Source organism: Lethenteron reissneri, chromosome 16, assembly GCF_015708825.2.
Source record: "Lethenteron reissneri isolate LAM-NWPU_2019-01 chromosome 16, ASM1570882v1, whole genome shotgun sequence".
Taxonomy (NCBI): domain Eukaryota; kingdom Metazoa; phylum Chordata; class Hyperoartia; order Petromyzontiformes; family Petromyzontidae; genus Lethenteron; species Lethenteron reissneri.
Genome location: NC_083794.1, coordinates 13,122,162 through 13,133,705, shown reverse-complemented (window position 1 = coordinate 13,133,705; position 11,544 = coordinate 13,122,162). Strand labels below are relative to the sequence as shown.

Genomic DNA, 11,544 nt, shown 5'->3' with positions numbered 1-11,544 from the left:
CCACCACCCTCACCACCACCACCACGCTCACCACCACCACCACCACGCTCACCACCACCACCACCCTCACCACCACGCTCACCACCACCACGCTCACCACCACCACGCTCACCACCACCACGCTCACCACCACCACAACGCTCACCACCACCACGCTCACCACCACCACCCTCACCACCACCACGCTCACCACCACCACCACCACCACGTGTCACGCGCAGTCGGTGTCCGTTCACTGCGAACAGCGCCTGGCAGCCAGAGATGTGATTATAACTCCCCCTCCCTGCCTCCCCGTCAATCCACCCACCAGAGACCCTCCACCCAACCAGCCAGGCCATTGCGTGCACACACGCACCCACACACACACCCACCGCTCACTCACACACGCGCACACAGTCACACATTCTCCCCCCCCCCCCCACCACCACTCCACCCTCCTTCTCATCCCGGTTCTCGACCACCCCCTCCTCATCCAAATGCAGCCCTGGGACCCTCCCTCCGCCCCTCACCCCCCCACTTTTTTTTAAAACCCACAGCAGCCCCGCCCGCTCTGACACACTGTCAATCCTCGGGCTTGTAGGGTCAGCGAACGGGACAAATTGGGGGTCCCCCCCTCCCTCTACCCCCCTCCCTCTACCCCCATCCTCCTCCTCCTCCCCCGCTGCCCCCCCCCCTCCCTGCCCCTGCCCACAGCTTCCCTCCCCCGTGCCCCCTTCCCTGCTGCTCAGAATCTCCACGCGGTGCACTCTGGTGGAGAACGTGGGGCGACATTTGTGGGTTTTTTGTTGTTGTTGTTTTGTTTAAATCGCGGTTGCTGTGCACGGCCCCGCTAATGTCACAAACGACAAGCGGCCACCAAACAACATCACACTTGAATGTATAACGTGTGAGAAGAGTCCATACGTTTATTGAATTGAGCAGAGTTGCAAGAAACCTTGGGGGTGGGGTGGGGGGGGACTACGGGATGGAATTCCAAAGTGTGAGAGACGCGAAACAGGTGACGAGATGTTAACTACCTCGCCTGGTGTACAGGAGGTCGTGGGTTCAATCCCGACCCTGACGCCTGCTGCTGTATATTTGGAATTTTCGTGTCTCTCTCTCCGTGGTCGCTTCAATTTTTCTCCGGGTTTTCCTTCCACATTTATAATCAACATCACGCGTTTAGAGTATTTGGCTGCTATAACTTTCCACGTGATTAGCCACTTTGTTGAGGTATAATTTGTGCCCAGGTCGCTTCTGAAAAAGAGCTACATGGCTCAGTGGGCCTTACCTGGTAAAAAAAAAAGTTTCTAATTTAGTTTTAGAAGTGGTGTGTGTGACTGCATTATGGCCGTTGAACACGACATGGATGATACGAACCAGTGAGTCTGGCGGACCGAGTCCTCGACACGACTGGATGAATCAACGAATGAATGAAGTTCAGTGGAAAAGTAACGATGGTATGAGCGACAGGGGAGTGATGAGGAGGAGGAGGAGGTTAGCGATCACCGAGGATGATGAGGTCGAGGCAAAGATGACTCTAGCCATGGAGGCGACGTCCATGCGCCAGCCATCCCATATGAGCCCCGTGTCGGGCCAGAGACTGGGAACGTCTAGTGGCCGAGTCTCCCACGCGCCCTCACCTCTCCCGTGTTTGGCAATCAAGAGTTGTGCTGCGGTGCATCGGTTCTCGCGTGGATGGGGAGTTGATGCGAGCGTGGCAAGCCGGAGCGAGAGCGAGGACTCAAGCAGAGGAAGACCGGGTTCACTTTTGCAACAAGTACAAAACGGAGGGTTTTCTCGTCCGCACTTACAAAAAAAATATTTTGCACATCCCATCGGCCCCAAGCGCCACGGTCTTCTGGGAGTGGTGCACCATTTCAGCAGCGACCCTCTGGACCGGTTTCGATCGACACGCATGGTCTCGTCAACAGAATCAGACTTTTCTAGATTTGAAGTTTTCGTGACTGCAAGGGTCCATACTCTTTGTTTTTTTCGGTAAAGTCACGTAGGTAAAAAAGAAAATAAATGAAATCACGAAAATTGCTGCATCAAGTGATACAGCAATTTTACTGTGACGGTTCCACCTGAAGACGGAAGCTTGTGTTGCTTCCTAAACGTCGTGATTTAATTTATTTTCTTTTTTACCTACGTGACTTTATCTAAAAAACCAAAGAGTATAGAATCAGACTTGCTTGAATCAATGCTGGTAGGCTGCCAGATGCAGCAGGCAAAGACGCTCTCTTTACGATGATGGGTCCTCGTGAAATAAACAATCCGGTGGGGCGGTGAAACAGTGCTCCTCGAACGATATCATACACACGGCCACCATACTATTGGGATTCTCGGCCCCGACTAAACATCAGTGGGGAGTGATATCTGAACTGGCCCTCACCAATGCTCATCCGCGCCGACCAACGTTGATGAAGGATGCTCAAACAACGACCGCAATCGACACGGCGTGGGGAAGAGAATGAACTTCAATCCGCGGTATTGACATTGACAAAGGGCCTCTTGATTCCAATTCGCATTGTGGCGTAGGGTGTTCTTAGCGTCGTTCATATTCAATTATAGGTGCTATGTTGTCGACAATTACCGTAGATGTTGCGTGATCAGCATCAGCAGTGTAATGCTATTGACATTTTTGTATCGTTACCAGGCAATTATCTCTGATCCGTAAAGGCATTTTTACTGCAACCCGATAAATCTCAGCAAAAACTTCGAGCCAGACAATGTTGACGTGCACAATTGAGACTCAACAGGATGTTTAAATGCATGCTCTCAAACATTTTGAAAAGACCGTGCGGGTATAAGTCATCCGATACAACCCCCTTTCAATACGCGTGCACAAGTCAGCCATTGTGTCGGTTCTTCTGCATTGAACCCAGTCAGTAAAGATACAAACTACACTACTACTACCTCTCCCCCCCCCAAACGCTCCATGTCGGCACTTCAAAGAGATGGGTTTGGAAAGCCAACCAAAAAAAAAACCTTGGGCTCTCCGATGCGTTTTCTGCCGCGCATTGTTCAGTTAGCGATGGCCCAGACGTTTCACTCCACGTCCTTGGGAGCTTTCTCTGAGAACCGAACTGAGCGGCTCACGTTTGTCCCTCGATTACAGAGCGGCGCCGCAGGCAGCTGCTGGCACGTGCAGCGAAACGTCGGACTTAATCGCCGCAGAATACGTGGGTCGCCGCAACCTGAAAACACGTCGGAGTTACACGGCACGACCGCGAATTCCTATACCCAGTAAGGGAGACGTATCCAAATGCACGGCTATTTAAATATATTGAGGCCACAGACCCAAGTAGTGCACAATCCTTTTGAGTAATTCATCGAAACCTGGGAGCTCGCACACAACGTTGATGCGAGTATGAGGGGCGGTTCCTGTTCGTTGGACGCAGGGGGGGGGGGGGGGGAAACCACGGATAACTTCTGTCACTGGGTAGATACAGATGAGTTAACATTCTAGATTTGAAGCTTTCGTGACTGTAATGATTCATACTCTTAGTTCTTTCGGTAAAGTCACGTAGGTAAAAAAATGAAATTCAAATTAATAAAAATAAAACATAAAAATAAAAAATAAAAATCACGACGTTTCGGAAGCTGCATCAAATCTGGCTGTGACGGTCCCACCTGATGACGGAGACTTGTGTTGCCTCCAAAACGTCGTGATTTTTATTAATTTCATTTTTTACCTACGTGACTTTACCGAAAGAACTAAGAGTACGAGTTAACATGCTGGCAACGAAGAGAGATGTCGAGAGAGAGAGATAGGGACAGAGAGCGAAAGACTGAACTTTCCGGGGAGACGAACCCATCCGCTTATTTGTGCTTGATCGCCCAAGTCAGTGAGCGTGTATAATTTAGTCAGGGGTCAATAGTTATTCATTTATTATCTGCAGGCTTTTTGTGGCACGATGTTTTTATAATCTGTTAATGCTCAATGGGCCTTAGCTGGCGCGGCGAAGGTAGGGGCATGACCGAACGCCTCGACTGCTGTTACCCGGTGAAAAATTATTAAATAACACGATGGTAAAGATTGCTTTCGAAGGTAAAGATTGCCACTGCTGGCGTTAGGGTCTCTCATCAAGAGGGAGCTCCCAATGAGAGGCCTTCTGGGGGTTGTTTAGATATTCTTTGGTTCTTTCGGTAAAGTCACGTAGATAGAATAATAAAAATAACGTGAATTAAAAGAATAAAAAACACTGATGTCGATTGTCGCCTGGTTCTTATTCGGAGTGAGTGTACTGGCAGTCTATAATGTAGACTGTAGCCTGGTTCTTAACCTCGGTGAGTGTACTGGCAGTCTATAACGTAGACTGTAGCCTGGTTTTTAAGCTGGTGAGCGTATTGGCAGTCTATGATGTAGACTGTAGCAATGGTTATTATTATTTATTGTAAACTGTAGCAATGGTTGTTTAGACCCACTATTGCACGCTGGCCAAACGTCTCGCTATACGCTCCTTGTCTGCACGCGCATTAACGTGAAACGCTATACTCTTTGGTTCTTTCTGTAAAGTCACGTAGTTAGAAATAAAATAAAACAAATCACGACGTTTCGATCGCAACACAAGCGACCTCAATCAGGTGGCACCGATACAGCAGGACGACCGCTGACATAGGAAACGCTGTTTGTCCTTTCACCCGATTTATTTCGATCCGTTTGGAAACGGCCCAAAAGCCACGCGGATGGGCCCGTGTGTCAGAGAACCAGCCCATTGCTCGGTACTTCTGACACGTCCTTTAAGTGACGATATTGTCCTCCCTCTGCACAGTAAGGGGATGCACTTTTCCATGTACTGTAGAATTATTGTACGAAACAATAATGTACAGTACTGCACTTTGTCTCATGGAATTCGACCCGATATATTTAAAAACATTATCGGAGCTGGAATTTTGCCAAATCAAATTTAACACCAAAACCTAACGTAATATGATGATGGGGTTGTGTGTGTGTGTGCTTTCGTCGGTGACCGGTCTGAAACCATCAACTAAACTGGCTATGTTTACAAGATCTTTAGGATTAGGTTTGGGGCGATAAGTTGTGGAATTAACCTTTATTATTATTACTAAACATTTGCTTTATGTGGAGAGACAAATATACAAATGGGGACGTATTGTTTACTTATCTGTTTTCTTCTTTAAAATGTGTTGGTATTGAATGGGACTGGATTTGTATTTGTAAGCCACTGGATTGAAAACGAATTTCCTGAGAAGTGTTTGTGTGTGTTTTGTTTGTTGTCCTTCCCCTGGCACCTCCGATAAGCACGGTTGGCTACGTACGGCGTGAAGAAAGTTCAATGTCCACACGTACACGGAGTGGTGGCCAAGAGCAGAGCCCTCCCAACAAATCCCCTTGGCAGTTTCAGCCGCGGTGAGAGATGGAGACCGCAAGCGCACACACGACACGGACACGTCGTTCCGTGCACGGTCCATCTGCAGGCGCGCGATCGTCACGAAGTAGATCGTGCGTGACGCCAGCACCGTACACAATTAAACCACATGGCCAGCCACACTCTCTCCTCTCCCTCTCTCATAGGGAGATAGCTCCACCACACACGTGTGTCCTTTTAAGGCCACGGTGTAATGGACGAATGTTTTAGTTCGCGTTCTGTTAAATGTACCAGCGCACCACTGCCAAGAGAGCAGATTAAGCCACATAATGTGTGGCTCTATTTGGTCAGGAATAGGTAGGTAGGTGAAGTTACAGCACCGTGAATTGCTGGGATAGTAAACACGCCACTGGTGGACGAAGGGCATATTACTTGAGCGGATTCGAGAGGGTTATTTTGGCCTACTCTTCCACGCCGACCAGACGTCTAAGAATAAATGGAATGTTGATCCCACACTTGATCTATTATTACGAGTATCATTGATTTTTTTTTTTACTTAGGAAAGCCACATCATTTCTTTTCAGGAAGGCCCTGCCGAGATTTCTCAGGAGGATGAGATGATTGTTAAAACTATTTGCGGATAATTTTTTTGAAATTGCAAAATGTGTACCACTTCTTTTTTTTACCCGACTACGTGCGATTGTGTTGTCTGGCGATCAATAAAAATAATGTTCCCTGACCGGGAATCGAACCCGGGCCGCGGCGGTGAGAGCGCCGAATCCTAACCACTAGACTACCAGGGACTACGAGCAAGTACACTTCACCATGATACATATACTTGGAAACTACAATAGCAAGTGATTCTAATCATCAGTCACGATATATCCACTGCTGGATGAGGACCTCCCCCTCTTCTGTGCAGCTCGTGGAGGTTATTTGACCATACTTCACCACGCTGGTCAATGCGGGTTGGTGAAGGCGGGGAACGCAAACGTGGAAGCGTAGTAGAGTCCAACAATGGATTTTGCTTCAATGCCCTCTGCTGCGTACCACGTTACTCTGCAGCAATCTATAACAACTTGCTGTGTATCTATCACCACTCCAGTCTATAGCAACTTGCTGTGTATCTATCACCACCCCAGTCTATAGCAACTTGCTGTGTTCATCACCACCCAGTCTATAGCAACTTGCTGTGTGACCATCACCACCCAGTCTATAGCAACTTGCTGTGTCCATCACCACCCAGTCTATAGCAACTTGCTGTGTCCATCACCACCCAGTCTATAGCAACTTGCTGTGTCCATCACCACCCCAGTCTATAGCAACTTGCTGTGTCCATCACCACCCCAGTCTATAGCAACTTGCTGTGTATCCATTACCACCCAGTCTATAGCAACGTGCTGTGTCCATCACCACCCAGTCTATAGCAACTTGCTGTGTATCTATCACCACCCCAGTCTATAGCAACTTGCTGTGTATCCATCACCACCCAGTCTATAGCAACTTGCTGTGTATCTATCACCACCCCAGTCTATAGCAACTTGCTGTGTTCATCACCACCCAGTCTATAGCAACTTGCTGTGTATCTATCACCACCCCAGTCTATAGCAACTTGCTGTGTTCATCACCACCCAGTCTATAGCAACTTGCTGTGTATCTATCACCACCCAGTCTATAGCAACTTGCTGTGTTCATCACCACCCAATCTATAGCAACTTGCTGTGTATCTATCACCACCCAGTCTATAGCAACTTGCTGTGTTCATCACCACCCAGTCTATAGCAACTTGCTGTGTATCTATCACCACCCCAGTCTATAGCAACTTGCTGTGTCCATCACCACCCAGTCTATAGCAACTTGCTGTGTGACCATCACCACCCAGTCTATAGCAACTTGCTGTGTATCTATCACCACCCATTCTATAGCAACTTGCTGTGTCCATCACCACCCAGTCTATAGCAACGTGCTGTGTCCATCACCACCCAGTCTATAGCAACTTGCTGTGTATCTATCACCACCCAGTCTATAGCAACGTGCTGTGTCCATCACCACCCAGTCTATAACAACTTGCTGTGTATCCATCACCACCCCAGTCTATAGCAACTTGCTGTGTTCATCACCACCCAGTCTATAGCAACTTGCTGTGTGCATCACCACCCAGTCTATAGCAACTTGCTGTGTATCCATCACCACCCCAGTCTATAGCAACTTGCTGTGTATCCATCACCACCCAGTCTATAGCAACTTGCTGTGTCCATCACCACCCAGTCTATAGCAACTTGCTGTGTCCATCACCACCCCAGTCTATAGCAACTTGCTGTGTATCCATCACCACCCAGTCTATAGCAACTTGCTGTGTCCATCACCACCCCAGTCTATAGCAACTTGCTGTGTATCCATCACCACCCAGTCTATAGCAACTTGCTGTGTCCATCACGACCCAGTCTATAACAACTTGCTGTGTATCCATCACCACCCAGTCTATAGCAACTTGCTGTGTCCATCACCACCCAGTCTATAACAACTTGCTGTGTATCCATCACCACCCAGTCTATAGCAACTTGCTGTGTCCATCACCACCCAGTCTATAGCAACTTGCTGTGTCCATCACCACCCAGTCTATAGCAACTTGCTGTGTCCATCACCACCCCAGTCTATAGCAACTTGCTGTGTCCATCACCACCCATTCTATAGCAACTTGCTGTGTCCATCACCACCCCAGTCTATAGCAACTTGCTGTGTATCCATCACCACCCAGTCTATAGCAATGTGCTGTGTTCATCACCACCCAGTCTATAGCAACGTGCTGTGTCCATCACCACCCAGTCTATAGCAACTTGCTGTGTCCATCACCACCCCAGTCTATAGCAACTTGCTGTGTCCATCACCACCCAGTCTATAGCAACTTGCTGTGTCCATCACCACCCCAGTCTATAGCAACTTGCTGTGTATCCATCACCACCCAGTCTATAGCAACTTGCTGTGTCCATCACGACCCAGTCTATAACAACTTGCTGTGTATCCATCACCACCCAGTCTATAGCAACTTGCTGTGTCCATCACCACCCAGTCTATAGCAACTTGCTGTGTCCATCACCACCCCGGTCTATAGCAACTTGCTGTGTATCCATCACCACCCAGTCTATAGCAACTTGCTGTGTCCATCACCACCCCAGTCTATAGCAACTTGCTGTGTATCCATCACCACCCAGTCTATAGCAACTTGCTGTGTCCATCACGACCCAGTCTATAACAACTTGCTGTGTATCCATCACCACCCAGTCTATAGAAACTTGCTGTGTCCATCACCACCCAGTCTATAGCAACTTGCTGTGTTCATCACCACCCAGTCTATAGCAACTTGCTGTGTCCAGCACTATCCACAGGCTTCACAGCGTTTGGGATCGGGTGCATTCCAGATGATTTGTTCAGCAAGTCTGCGTTTTCGCGGTTGCACGACCCGATTAGCGCGTTTGGCAATATTCGTTCATATAGATGTGTGACAATGTGTGACGAGGGTGGGGGGGGTGAGAAATGTGACGTCACATCAAAATGCGCAACTTTAAATCAATATAGACGACACGTTCTACTTAATCAAATATACTTTTTAATAAATGTTTTCTCTTACAACACATCAGAGTACAGCACAACATTAAATACGCACTACAATGACAATAGTTTGAAGCGATTTTTAAGCATGTTTTATTTTGGGGGGGGGGGGGGGGGGGCAGAGCTTTGTGACGTCATATTTGAGGGGGGGTCTGACTTTTTGTGACGCCGTGTGACGAGGGGGGGGGGGGGGTCAAAAATCGCGTGACGTCATTTATGGACGGGCCCTTGTAGTGTGATTACTCAACTCACAAAAAACCCGGCACACTTTAATATCTCGGGAAGACTCAGAGATGTTCGTAACAGGGGAGAGGGGAAATAAGGGGACGGGGGGGGGGGACAACCCCATTGGCTAAATGAGCAATTTTACAACGTGGCTTTTTAAATCCTTTACATTAAGTTCACTTGCTTGCTTGCTTGCGCGCTTACGACCGTGCAAATCTTTCGGGCGTTTTTTAACCCACTTCCCGTGATCCAATCGAGCTGACGTTTTGCACACAGACTCGTTGTGCGTGACAATTTATTTTCGTGAATTTTTTTCTCTCCAAAATTTGACACTTTTTTGGAACAAATAAATTATATTTAATTACCAATTGCTTAATGGTAGCAGGCAATCATCTGACCCATAGGTGGCAGCCATCTCAAGCCAGAGGACGAGAGGACTCTAGCCGCCACGCATATGAAGGATTTATAGTGAAAAACTTTGTTTTTACGGGTTAATTTTTTAAATGTCCTCCTCGTGCGGCAATTAAAGTGAAAGCGTTGTGCCCTGCCTGGCCTGCGCTGTTGAAGCATGATGTCGCCACCTCGTGTACCAGCACGTGCAATAGCACCGGCTGGCGGTGGCGGATAACGTTCACAATTCAACTTTTAGACATCATTAACTTTCAGACTTAATTATACGTCAAATTTCGATTTAAAGCTTTCGTGACTGCAGGGATTCATCTTCTTGGTTCTTTCGGTAAAGTCACGTAGAAGGGAAGTAATATTTTTATTATACGTCAAATGTTTATACAAATTAAGGGTCCTTGCAGCCGACAGGACTTTAAAAATCGGTATTTTTACACGGGCGATTGCGCAACGCAGCATTGGAGTTGTCAGCAGGATGATGTTGGGAGGATGTTCCTTTAACACGCAGGACCAATATCATCCTAACCCGGCTTAAATATACGCTGCCAAGCTTGGTGGTGTTCATTCAGACGCTGTCTTTCCGACAGACCTGTTCTTCTTGCGTTGTGGCCGAAACGTGAGAATTGTATTTTATGTTTTATTTTTATTATTTTATTATTTCCCTTCTACGTGACTTTACCAAAAGAACCAAGAAGAAGAATACAGGTTTTGTTTGTGTTGGATCGCGTAAATATATAAATGTGTCGTTAAACCCGCCACCACCCGACAGAGCCAATGAATAAGGTTGTCACGTAAACAGAACGTGCCAATTCGTTACTAGTACAACACACCGATCTGAGTACTCTTAGATTGTAATTTGTGCTCTGATTGTAAATGTTGTGGCTTTGCTCTCCAACACTCACAATCTCCAACGCACAAGCGGTGTGCTCAACAAGTAACGAATTGGCACGTTCTGTTTACGTGACAGACCTTACTCATTGGCTGTGTCGGGTGGTGGCGGGTTTAACGGCACAATTATATATTTACGCGATCTAACCCCCCCAAAAAACCTGTACAATATTATGGAGGATGTTGTCAGCAGGTTGATGTTTAGTGATCCACCGTCACGCGGAAAATAAAGTCGCGGTGTGCCAATGGGCCATGTTCAGCAACGCCGATGATGAACGTGTGGGGAGCGGTGGCGCAGTGGTTAGCGCACTGCGCTACGAACCCGGCGACATGCCTGTCAATCCATTATCAGTGCCTACCCTATTACAGACCAATTCAGACCTTATTGGTCACGCCGTGCCCTTATAAATCTCAACGTTCATCCTACAAAGTCCCATCACAATGGAGAAAAAGACAAAAAAAATTGCCCGTATTGAAACGGCAGTACGCCATATGAACCTGAAAACTCAATTTCCCTGTACAGGAATACGGGGTAAACCGTATGGGTTGACACGGTATGCGGTGATCCGAGTTCGATTTCCGCTCGCGGCCAATAACAGCGACGATTATTTGAACCTGCTCTGGACCTCCCCGAGGTTGACTCAGCCTCAAATGAGTACCTGGCGCGGTAAGCATCAAAACTCGGGGAGACAAAGGCGGCCGGGGTGGGGGGGGTGTTGGCCTCCCATCCCCTTGTGTGGCGTGTCTGCCTTCATAGGTGGTTGCTAAAAGCATTTGCCTCACACAGCCTGTTAAAGGCGATACGGGGTATCGTTGTCTTCGTGTAATGAACATTTATAAACAATATTATATTTGCCCAATTGTGAGTGACTGACATGTATTGTAATGATGACCTCGAAGGGCTCTATCGCTGACAGATGGAACAAATACAACTTAGTATATGCGCATGAGAAAAGTCAAAACGCTGGATTTACACAATCGTGTCACGTATTTAAACGCTGTCGTTTTTGGAGAAACGCGTACAACATTGTGGATGTGAATGTTGCGAAAGGTGCCCAATCCAGATATGAGCTCACGTTTATTTTGGTTCTTCTGTGCAAGT

At 47.6% G+C, this 11,544-nt stretch overlaps 1 non-coding gene across 1 annotated transcript; it reads right to left on the bottom strand.

Moving 5' to 3' along the window:
- Window positions 1–6,046: 6,046 nt before the first annotated feature.
- TRNAE-CUC (transfer RNA glutamic acid (anticodon CUC)) lies at window positions 6,047–6,118 on the bottom strand. The gene has a single exon. It is a non-coding gene; the product is annotated as a tRNA-Glu (tRNA).
- Between the last annotated feature and the right edge of the window lie 5,426 nt (window positions 6,119–11,544).